The sequence below is a fragment of the Dermacentor variabilis genome, chromosome 4 (genome assembly GCF_050947875.1).
Source record: "Dermacentor variabilis isolate Ectoservices chromosome 4, ASM5094787v1, whole genome shotgun sequence".
NCBI lineage: Eukaryota > Metazoa > Arthropoda > Arachnida > Ixodida > Ixodidae > Dermacentor > Dermacentor variabilis.
In genome coordinates this window covers 49,554,415-49,566,958 of record NC_134571.1, presented here as the reverse complement: position 1 = coordinate 49,566,958, position 12,544 = coordinate 49,554,415, and the positions used below count along the sequence as shown (strand labels likewise).

The 12,544-nt window shown below is 42.9% G+C and overlaps 1 non-coding gene across 1 annotated transcript; it reads right to left on the bottom strand.

Annotated features, from left to right (window-relative positions):
- Nucleotides 1–3,400: 3,400 nt before the first annotated feature.
- TRNAT-CGU (transfer RNA threonine (anticodon CGU)) lies at nucleotides 3,401–3,473 on the bottom strand. Its single transcript has one exon. It is a non-coding gene; the product is annotated as a tRNA-Thr (tRNA).
- Between the last annotated feature and the right edge of the window lie 9,071 nt (nucleotides 3,474–12,544).

Sequence of the window (12,544 nt, the reverse complement as noted above, 5' to 3'; positions counted from 1 at the left end):
GTATGAAGGTTACGTATAATTCAAAAGAAAATTGCACTCAGGATTGGTGTCTCGTAGTACGCGGAATATAAAAAGGCTTTAATCCGGAAAGTTTCATCCATGCTCCAGGAAAGAAAAAAAATGTATTACAAATAAAAAAGAACTCGCAAAGTACGGGACAGGGTAACAGGTCCACTCAGAAAGTTTAATGACTGTCACCACGCGCTGCTCGCTTCTGGCTCCAATATCTTTACTTTGTGCTTTTTCGCTTGCACAAAGCGTTATCGCGCATGTACATTTAACAATGTCATCAGTTCTCCGATGTCTTATTGGATACGGGGATGTTGCTATGACACTGTAAGGCACGTCAAATAACTTTCGCATAATTGCGCGCGTTTTCTTCTTCATGACAAAAGGCTATAGGAGCGAGGTTTGCGTGTTTGTGTGTGCGCAAGAGAGAAAAAGTAAGAATAGGACGAGGGACCTCCCTACGTTCAACGAAACAAAGAGTTCTGTGATATGCTTTCCGGCCAATGCCTGCAAACAACTATAGCAGAATGCGCAAGTCACGTTTGTGAAGGCTAGTCAGCGTATCGTATGAAGCTGTTTTGCCTCTCTAGACTAAGCTATATTAATGATGCCAGAGTTGTGGTCACGGCAATAATAATTTTTGCAGCAATGCACTGAAGCCGTCATTAGCAAGAGCTGTCAGTACATTTCAGCGAACTCTATTACCTTGTTTATTTTTCTAGGTTGCCCAGCCTTTCACGTGCTTTTCTGTCCGTCTGCAGTGACGAGCGTTAGGTAATCAGCAGTGTCGGGTCACAGCGCTATTTCAAATCTTGCCCACCCTCTCTCTCTCTCTCTCTCTTGCCCAAACGCAGAGGGAAACGCTGGCGCAGCATCCCGAGTTACTTCTAGCAATCGCGTTGAAGGTCGTGTCCTCAGCCGTTACGTTCTCCTGCACACTTATCTCCGCGCTCTCCTCATCTTGTTTTATCACGTGGAATTGAAACAGCTGCCGAGACGCTGTGGCTAGAACGGCTCACACACTGAACTAAAGTTGGACTGCTCGAAACAGTATCGCATGAAATAAGTTCTTTTTTCAGCCTACGGTTTTACGTTCAATTATATACAACTTAGTGTTTCTAATTGAACATAAAGCCATAAAGCAAGAAAATTATTCATCCAACATTCCGCATGCTCTTGTAACCACGCAACATAATATACCCGTGCAATGCATTCAGAAAAATTGATACGCATTAAAGCTTCTTTTGCTCAAATCAAAGAACACTCCGCATAAGCTTTGACGCACCACCGACGATGCTGCAAGGGAAGCATTAAATTATGGTGATATTTAACACTGTTTAAAATGAATGCTGCAGCTGATAGGCCTACCGAATGAATGAATGAATGAATGAATGAATGAATGAATGAATGAATGAATGAATGGGCTATTAAAGCAGTACCTGCATCTCACAGGGCTCCATTCGTCTCTGATGCCCTTTTGTTCTTTCTTACTAGGTGTGCTTTGCGGCCAATCCCCCGAATAAAAAGAAAAAAAAAAGCAAACATAAGTAACCGAGAGTTCAATGGAGTACTGTCTAGTCAGGTAGTAGTATCTTTAGTTAGGAAACAGATCCCTATCCATATAGTCAAAACAAAGATATCTTTTAAGATCCGCACAGATTCCTTGTTTTCATCCTTGTGTGGAGATCGTGAACGATAGATCCGTTAGGATTTCGAACATCAATTTATTTCGACTTTGGTCAATTACTGGCTTCATTCCTACGAACGAATGAATGAACGAATAAAAGCGCATTCATTTAGCCTCAAACATTCAAGATCTGAAGGCCTCCAACATTGGGCTCCACTTTAGGACGTAAACAAACCGTCGTAAATATTCCTGGTTCCCCTATTGTGGTTATAAATTCTTGGCCACTGAGATAAGGTAGCGGGCAGCGTGGCTTTTAGACGGGCCATATTTCTTCGAAAACGACCACTACGTCCGACAAAACTGCGATCCGGGCGAGTTCGTGATATCCGATGCAATTTTCTCCCTAAGCGTTCTTGCGCAAACAACGCAGGTTCTATATTGAAAGCGCTGTGTCGTGTCAGGCCTTACTGAAAATACGAGAAGGCAGTGGACTATTTCATGTCGTATATATTGTCAGGGTGCAGCTATACACGAAGTGGTCGAAAAAAATAACAAGGCAGGGACTTGTGGGGACTAGAATACTGTTCCATACTAACATTACTACAGGGAAATTTGAAGCCGCAATCATTCAGCTACGATGGGAATCATGGGTATCCTAAAAAATAAATTTTTCTACAATCGAAATAATTGCGAAAACAGTTTGCCGCCTCTATAATTGTTGTTTATGGTTCAACGGCATTCAAGACTATCCTCACATCGATTTTCCGGTCTATTTAACTGTTTTATAGTCAATGGTAGTTGATTTCATCAAGTAACTAACAGTTTTATATTCAGCATTATTTCATTTCATTGCATGCCTTGCACCGTATAAATAAGCCTCGACAGTTTCGAGTGTGCACTGCACTAAATCCACAGGACGTTCTGCAGTAGAGAATCGCCGTGCGATTTATTTATTTATTTATTTATTTATTTATTTATTTATTTATTTATTTATATAGGGGGGGGCATTCTAAAAGGTTATATTTCTTTGCAATGTCGGACAAGCCGTATTACGGTGAAACTAATTTTTGGCATACAACGAGTTGTAATGAAAGTTGTGCTTCTACCTATACTGTTAATATAAGAATTCACAATGTCGTTTGAAGGCGCAACGACAAAGTTTAAACATATTCACGTCATCATTATTCTCATGTCCATGCGAAATAATGGTTCCATACGCAGACGCTAGCGCTAGATTTCTATCACATCGTCATTAGTGTGATGTTATATTAACAACGTCCCTTCCATTTTGTGCTCGGATACACCGTTACAATATGCACTTCTCGTTGTAGCATCGAAATAAATCAAATATATTCTATTAAACTGAAGAAAACAACGAAAGAACAAAGCCATTAGTTGATTAATAACAAAAAGAATGAATATATAGTGAAAAATTAGTTCCAAGTGTTAGTGTCCTTTTTCAGAGTCGCAGACATCTCATTTAATGTCGGTAACGAGAATGTATGAACATTCGCTCATTACAAAGGAAAGCTTTTTACTTCCATCTTTTGCATTGTGACGATTTTGTCTCATTTCTCTCTCTCTGTCTATCTCTGAAACCCTTAAGAAAGGTCGTTAACCGAGGGGCTCGTTTTTTATTAATCATATCATGAGAAGCCAACAAACAAAGACGACGAGGACAACATAGGGGAAATTACTTGTACTTACTAATTGAATTAAAGGAATGATAAATTAATGGCAATGAAAGTGGATGAAAAAACAACTTGCCGCAGGTGGGGAACGATCCCACGTCTTCGCATTACGCGTGCGATACTCTAACCAATTGAGCTACGGCGGCGCTGTTTTCCCATCAACTTTCTTGGGTAAATTTCTAAAACCCTTGGAAATTTTAAGGCATTGGTTTCAGTGATGGTTGACGTTCCTTTAGAGGTATGGTTTCTCTGGGGAAATTTCATATGAGGCGAGACCGCGTGTATTTTAGAGAAGCGCTGAAATCGTTCACGAGAGGACAAAGCCACGTACTTCTGGCCGTTGTAATAAATGCATGAAGTTTACAAAGTTGCAGTCAAAATTTGAATACTCCTGTCAGTAACGACAAGACAGCTCGGACCTGGCTAAATGTAGTTCTGTATACCCACGCGAGCAGTAATGATGGGAGCCTATGAAGTAAAACTATTCCAATTTGCTTTTTATTACTATCTCCTGGCGTTAAACTAACGTAACTGTCGACGTAGGCATCGCGCGTTAAATCGGAACATTTATTTGAACAGCCCAATCAAACGCTCTGCTCGTTTATAGAAGGCTACTTTTGTTTGCTTCGAAAGAAAATAGCATTGCCGTCATTCACAGATTTTCTTTTTCTCATCTAATTGACTGACAATAGGCGAGGAGCCTCTTGTGTGAAATTTTGTGTGATGCTTAACTCAGAATACCATTCCGTTAGCACTTGGTTATGGCAGGCGTTGCATTTCACACAGAGCAGCAATCTTGGTATTATATTAGAAGTATACTGCCTGCGAAGCTTTCACGCTGCTTATTGCTCTGGCAAGTTGTTCTAGTGAAATGTATGCACTGTAATAATGCACACAAGATTAGGTGGATGTACGTTCTTTTTTTTTTTTAACATTTGCTGTTACTTTCACGTTCTCCGAAAGGGGCACCCAGAAAAAGCATTGTTCCTGGCTGGTAACATCACTGCACGTCATGCATAGTATAAACTTCACGAACACCATAACGGCCATCACCTAAAAGAAAAGCTTCGACGTTAAGATCCAGAGCCGAGCCATTACAAGCGATGGAATGTTTCATAGGACCTTGGCTGCTGCCGTCTTTATGGTACACCTCTCCCGCAACGGAAGCAACCGAGTGTAGTTATGGCGTTAGGGTGAAGCACGCATTGTTCGCGAAACCCATCCGTTCACTACAGCTCCGAATTGAAACCATGAAGTAGTTTTTTTACAGAGCCAATTGCAATGCCTAAATTATATTCAAGGAAGTATGGGGGTAGCTTAGGCTGCCTTCAAGAGGAAAATTCATCTATCTTCCGCATCACGATCGCGAAACCTTCGTGGTTTAGTTAAACAAACTGAGAACTATTTGTTTGGTCAATTCATAAAAGACCACCTCGAACAGCCGCCTCCTAACAAAGACACCGAAAGCATCATATGAATTCACTTCATTTTTTACCTCCTCTGCTGGATGATGACAGCTTCATTGTGTCCCACACCACCATAACGAGTGAGGCTTCGGCTTCTTGTTGGCTGCAGCCAGGTGGGAGAAAAAGTATATTTCCCCCTAAAGGTTGTGCGGAGCAGCTGAGGCGGTTTCGCCAACCCAATCATTCACAAGCAGCCCAAGCAACAAGCACCTGTAAGCTTCTGAAAGGAGTGGAATGTGTAGCCCTGTAAATCGAATAAATAATGGTCCAAGCATTCTCGTGTCATGCCAACAGCTGAACGCCTCAATTAGATTTACTTCAAATCACCACCGGATAAAATAAATCGGCAAGGATCGGCTGAATTTTCGAAAAGCAGTTCCAAGGGAAAACTGGCCCGGCAGAATCTATACTGGAAGGTTATATATATATATATATATATATGTATATGTATATATATATATATTTCAGTCCTCGTGCATGCTGCCGAACATTTCTGGGAGGAAATGCAAAAAAATTCGATTTTTCCTTGAAGGTACTCGTCGCGAGCAAGCAAATTCTCGCGGTTAAAAATCAAGGTAAATGCTGTAGAAGCCGTATATATAGCCAGCGTTTGTCACTCGATTATTGGACCCCAGCAACTATGGTCGCTTAACTGGATCCTTCTATCCTATGCTTTTTTTTTTTTGCGTTTACGCTTTTATTATCCACGCGAACTACCGCTGCAGAGCGTAGAACCTCGCATGAAAAACCAGCACTACACTGGACTGATCTCAGTCGGCTGGCACCGTAACGTTGCCTTTGAGCCATATATTGCTGTCTAGGAAAAAACCTCCGATTAAATTTTTACGGGGACATCGTAAAACAGTCCGAGTTTTGCATGAAGGGCCAAGCATCCATTTCAATAGCAAATTAGCAGACAGCTATACGAAGTAAGGATAGTAGTTTTATCGGCCGTGTAAACTTGTAAACATTCCCTTACTCAGTAAATCAACAAGCATGGCGTCACGCGCGCACAAGCAAACATGAAGCCATCTCACTCGATGACCGCGGTAACTCGCTGCCGAAACGCTGGAGTGAGGAAACTCGGCAGCAGCAGTGAGCGAATTGGCCTTCTTGCTGCCTCTCGCTGGACCATCTGTGACTATTAATGCAATTTCTGTAAGACCACGCACGTCAGCGAACTCACCGCAATTTCCTGCTTTCCTTCCCTCCTCTCTCTCAATGTTATCTTTGTTTTCCCCCTTTCCCATTCCCCCGGTGTAGGGTAGCCAACCAGACGTAATTCTGGTTAACCTCCCTGCCTTCTACTTATCTCTTTCCCTCCTCCTCTCGTTTCAACGTGAAGTAAGCGGCGAAAACACAGCGCACACGAATCTATCAGCCCTCAGTGTACCTATACTCTGTGCTCATCGCAGATCACTTTCAAGATAAGGCCCGCGTAGCCGCCGGAGTAGAAAGCCTCCCGCCTCCCTCCCCTCCGCCCGGTGCCTTGCACGCGACGGAAGACGACGCGCTTTCTCCCCGCTTTCCTCCCTCACGCGCGCGAGCCGCCGTCGTCGACTCCCCCTCGCACGCTTTCACTCGCACATACAGCATACGGCGCGCGGCGACAACATTGTCGGCCTTGGACTTAATACGGAACATCAAGACGACGGCAGAACTGCGCCTGCAGTGTCCATATAATTGTTATCGCAATAAAATATATTTGAGACGACCGTCATAGCTCTACTAGTAGATACAGCTGTACGACCGTCATGCCAGATAACTCAAGTTTTTGCTTATAATTCTCTTTATTTCAATCTAGTGCAACATGTAATCCCATGCAATGTTTATTTTTATGCACTGTACAAGTGCCCATTTTAATGTTGCGCAGTCTCCCTGTCGTAGCCTCTCTGCTCTCAAGTTGTACCGAAATCGAAACAGCAGTTCATGCGGATGCACAGTGGCGATGCGTCGACGCAGAAAACGAAGACGGAGGCGATGTTTGATGTTTGCCGAGGGAAGAATGGCTAGCGGAGGTGTATGACTCTGAGAAGAGCGACACACGCGTAAATACAGTTAAGTCATCTATACTCCTTGTAACCCAGTGGCACATATCCAGTGACCGAACAACGGGAAGGCAGATATAAGAGTGAGTGAGTGAGTAAAGACTTTATTTGAAAACAAGGTATTATTGACGGATGACCTTGTTGTTAGGCAGCCACGAGCCCCTGGGCCCGGGCGGCTTCTTCAGCTCTCTCGATGACCTTGGCCTGCAGGTCAGGGTCGGAGCTGAGCAATACGGCCTCCCGCTGCTCAGTACTACTTATTTCGTGATTTGTGTGATTTTCGGCTGGGCACGACCACATAATATGGAATAGATCCGCTTTTTGCTTACAATGCTTACATGTATTAGGGTATTGGTCCGGGTAGTAGTAGTGATAGGCTACGGGGTTGGGGTAGGTGTTCGTCTGAAGTCGTCTCCAAGCTACTTCTTGTCGCTTGTTAAGCGATTTGTGTGCTGGCGGGTACACTGCCCTGGCTAACCTGTAGTGCTGAGTAATATAAAACAAAAACGGTGAAAGTCATGTTTTACTTCATTAAGACGGCTGTGCACTTTGGACACCTACATATAAGGCGGCATTATATTGACAGGATTTGTGTAGTAGTTTATTTCCTAAAAACACAGAACATAGGTGCCCTCACTCAATTTGGTGATCGAAATTCACTGTTATATAACCCGGAGCGTCCGGTGGCGCATAGACCGTCATAAAGAATGGTCTAGCCCAAGTTGTGAAAATGAAATAAGCCGTTCAATATCCGGCTCTATTCAATTAGAAGGGCTGCGGGATTCAGAGGTACTTTTGAGGCAACAGCATATGTAAAGCCGCTGTCAGAGTTTTATAGGAACATATTAGGGATATTTCTAGAGATTTAACTTGGACAATTATTTGTAAGAAAAAAACAATGAGTGTTTTGGAAAGAATACGCATTAAACAACGAAATTCAAGGCAACCCACCCAGAAATCACTAGCACACTCCGTGACCGCAGTAGAATCGTTTACGCCTGCGCTTAAGGTGAATTCTGGTTAAGTATGACGGAGGCTGTAAGTGTTATATGTCGTGATGTATTTTGTTATTACGCAGAACCGACGTTCGCGTGTATGCACACACACACACACACACACACACACACACACACACACACACACACACACACACACACACACATATATATATATATATATATATATATATATATATATATATATATATATATATAGACATATTCTGCGAAATACACCTACCTACCGGCTTAATGACCGAACGACAGACGTGAAACCATTAGCTAAGTACAGAAAGCTTCCTTTGAAGAATACAACTTCGCGCGTCCCACACTTTCCTTGCAATGTCTGGAGCGTGCGGTTCTCCATCAGTCTAAGATTGATCTTCCTCCCCCTTCATCGCAGCGGTTAATCTGATTCGCCATAAAAAGAAGTGTAAAGTAAAGGTAAAGTGTTGCGCTCCCAAAGTTTCCATTTAGTCTGCCAAGGACAGCTACAACGGCTGTGCCTTATAGCCTCTTTCCCGGTACCTTGTTTGTCAGTTGTGAGTATATGTATCAATGCAAAGAGCTCACAAGAGCCAGCAAGTGAAAGTAGTGCTTACATGGTTACATTCGAACGGAACTTATATATATTTTTTTTTCAATCTTCTATACTCTCGGCGAAGGGGCGTCGGAGGTGCTTAGGTTTGAGAGAACGCGGTAAGTACGTGAGTATTAAGAACTCATCACGACACCATCGCTTCAATTCGGACGAAAAGTAGCAAAATGTAGCGGCACTAATCAAAAAGTAAGCAGTAGATGTTTCAGTGCATTCTAGGACCATCCGTCTTAATTGCATCGCTCTCCTCGTAGTTGCTTGAGTGTAACAGCACAGACCGACAAGGGCGTACCATTAAAGTCCAGCAAGTTTGTTTACGTACTCACGCACTTTCATTGTACAGCACATATCCTATTCCCGGTTTCTTATTTCCCGGCTTCTTATTTCCCGGTAGACAGCGTCCCTTGTTGCATGCTTTCTTTTTCTTTTTGTGACTGTGCGTTCGCGTGTGTCTATTCTATGAATTCACAACTCATGAAAAACGAGCGTCTCATTACGAGCTAGATTTGACTGTGTTTGTTTTTCCCCCGCGGTGTTTCGTTGGTCGTTCATCTCGGGTCGCCTGATAATGCGTGCGCTAAGCAGGTGCCCATTTACTCTCGTTTGCCTCTAGGACATCGATTACCCATTAACGACTTCCTCGGTTCACCGCCGCGAAAATCGCGCTGCCAGCGGAATCATTGACGCTTGAGTTCCTATTTCATCTTCTGCCCGCATTGGCGTACATCCCCTCCCCCTCCTTTTTTTCTTTGTATAATTTTTTTATGCAATCGTTGTCTTGGTTGCACGTCCTTCGCCAGTTTTTTTTTTATCTTGCGACTGCAATTACTTCTTCAACCTTTAATGGCTGTGACATATGGTTTTTTCATTTGTCATTACAACTCACGATCTTATACTGCGGTCGACCACTACTTAATCATCGTCGAACCTATAGAAGTACCGCGAATTTCTGTGGCTCAAACCATCGAAAATTTTTTTTTGTAGGATGTCGCGAATTGCGGGTTCTAAAGAAACGGCTTCGTGAAGGTCCTATTCGCCAACAAGGGCTGCCGCCCTTACGCTTCCCGTGATACCTTCCCTAGGGCTGTCGCCACTGGTTGCGGCAATGTGATACCGTATTTAATTTTGTAAATAAAACTAATGTACTGCCATGCTAATATTCTCGATTTCTTTTATTTTGAATGTATATACATCAATATAAGCACCTCCTCTGTTTTATATATCCCTAAAACTCCTAGTAATTGTCCAGAAAAGGACGCTCCTTCTCAGTCACCATTCATTAATGAGTACGATTATCACTATCTTCTCTATATTTACACAATTATTTCTGATTTTTTAAATCTTTTTTTGACTACCGCCAGTTTCATGACGGTTCCCCGTACTGGTTTGGGCCATAACTCCAGACACCGATCAACAAACCAGTCTGTGGCGAGATGGAGTGTCACGACAAGATAACGTTGTATACAAAGACATCTCTTCAGTTCATGTTGAATTATAGAGACGGCCGCAAAGGGTGCGGCAGGTATGAGTGATACATAACTGATTGTCATTCTGAATATGGTAGAAATGTTTCCTACTTCTTTTTTTTAGCTCTGCTGAAGGCGTTCATGGTAGCATATCTGTGTTTGTGTTGTAATTGACACACCACATCGCTCGTCAGTCACGTGACAGCTAAGCTAGTTATTAAACACGCAGTGCATAATAACTTCAATTTAGAGAAACCTAACAATGATCATGAGCGCCAAAGTATAACGTTTGTTGCACCAATAATTAGAAGTAACCTTCCTAATAACATTAAATTTCACTTACACTGCATGGTTGAAAAAATGTTCTGACTGGAAGGCAGGTTAAATTTCTTCAAATTAGTACACTGAAACAGTTCTTGTTAGGTATTGTCTGTATGTTTTGCTACGCTATATTTCTGCTCTGTAGTGCTATGTAGGTTTGTTTGTTTGTTTTTTCATTATGAAACTTTCATCATAGCGCTTTTTTTTTGCAATGGGTGCAGTACACTAGGCTTTCGGATAACTTTGCACAAATGTTGCAGGAGTTGGATTTTTCTTTTTTCTTTTGTCGTAGCTTGCGTTAAAACAAAACTTGAAATCCAATATATCCCTGTGTCCGGGCAGCATCATTACCGGTTACGCCAGCGGTGGTCTCGGCCATCGTCACCGTACTCCGCTTGCAAAATACGGGGAGGCATGTGGCCTTAATGTGGCCTTGAAGCCGCTCTGTCTCCTCCAGGTACCATTACATCCCCACTATATTGCATACATGTCTGTCGTTTGCATTCATTGTACATAAAACACGTCGCTGCTTACACATTGTCGATTGCTCGTATCGCGCCGTATACGACGCTCGATGAATGTCTACCTCCAAGTGGTTGTGCATTGCAACGCGAGAGGCTCATCGCACCCTCCTTACTTTATAGAGCAAAGTAGCTTGGCTTCTAGTTTGAAGCTTATTGTCTTTATTTGCTTCAGAGTTAAGACACATCAGACTTTCTATCTCTTTTTTTTATTGTTGAGCATTTCGTTCTAGTTAGCGCGCCCTGCGACAATTTCACTGTGTCTACTCACATGCTCTTTCCTTTGTCGCCGTTTTACATGAGTCGCTGTGACCTGTCATCTTGTATTTCTTCCTCTTTCGTTCCCTTCTTTCGCTCACTGACTATCGGATAATTTTACAAGTATTAAGAACAATAGTAATTAGAAGAATAAGAAGGAGGATAAGAAGGAGGATAAGAAGTAAGCGCAGTTGATCGAAGCGCCGAATAACCAGGAAATGGCTTGCTCCGGAAGACAGGCAGCACTTGCAATCTTCCAATGATGGCTCTCTGAACCTCGATATGTTCGTTTTTCGAACTGCATTAAGTAAGACATTTGCTAACCCTTCCGTATTTTTCTTTTAATTTTTTTAGCTAACGACACCAGTACTTACCTTCATCGCCGAAAACAAACTTCCTTACTTCCTTTCTTTCTTGCTTTTTTCTCCCTTTCGCTCAGTTTGTGAGGCGATTAGAACGATACCTATTATCCATGCGGATCGACTCGCTAAATACAGAAACACCTTCGCAGTGCAACGCAGGCAAGTCGACCTCAGTCACGCCATCTGCCGCGTCATCCCGGTACAACGCCAAAGGAAGCGTGACCTCAAAGATCGGACCTTGTGTTTCGGAGGCTACGGCAAGAGAAGTATGCTCTGCGAGATTCAAAGAAGCTGAATGTTCACAGTAAACGCCGCTTGTGGCGTCGTAGGACGTAGAGGCGGCTGGGCCTTCGAGATGGCCGTGCAGTGGACCCCGTGGAAAGGGCGGTGCGCTCCAACAGGTGGCGCCTGCGAGGGCGTTCCACTTTACATAGCGCATCGCTTCGACACGTTGTCCACGGTTTGTGGGCTCCTGGAAATTTACATTTGACTTTATTTCATTTCTCACAATTGTACGCTGCACAATTTGCCATGAGGAAGGCGAGGCAAAATTTGCAGATTTGGCATCTTGATTGTCCCCATCTCCGTAATCATTCGACAGCAATCAACAAAGCAGCTTAGTCAGACACGTTTCTACAAACAATGGCGAACAAATAACATGAGCAAGAAACATAGTGTGAACACATTAAAAAATAATAGTAATTGGGGCTAATGTGTTCACTGACAGTATGGGTATCATTTAAAATCAGGGGTGCTATTCTGGAATTTCTCGAATTCTGCCACATTTTCGAATTTGCAATCTGGTAACTTCTCATTGGCCCAGAGGGCCGCTACGCACTCTCTAACTGGCTCAAAATGCCGCCATTGCCAAATTCGATAATATAGCGGAATTTTACAGTGTCCCATGTAATACTTCGGTATATACAGGGTGTTTCAGCGAACGCTTTCAAAATTTTTTACAGGATGCCTGTGGCAGATGGCTAAATTCTAGTTTTTGAGCCGCTCTACGCGAAGCGGCGGAGACTACTTGCACAATAAATTGAAGTGCGAAATCGACGAATTAACAAGACTTCACTAATTAACTTTTTAGCTAAATAACTTATAACCCATACTGCAATTTACAGATTCCAGCAGTGGGCTTCGCAAGGCGGATCCACTTGGAACGAATTCTCTGGACGA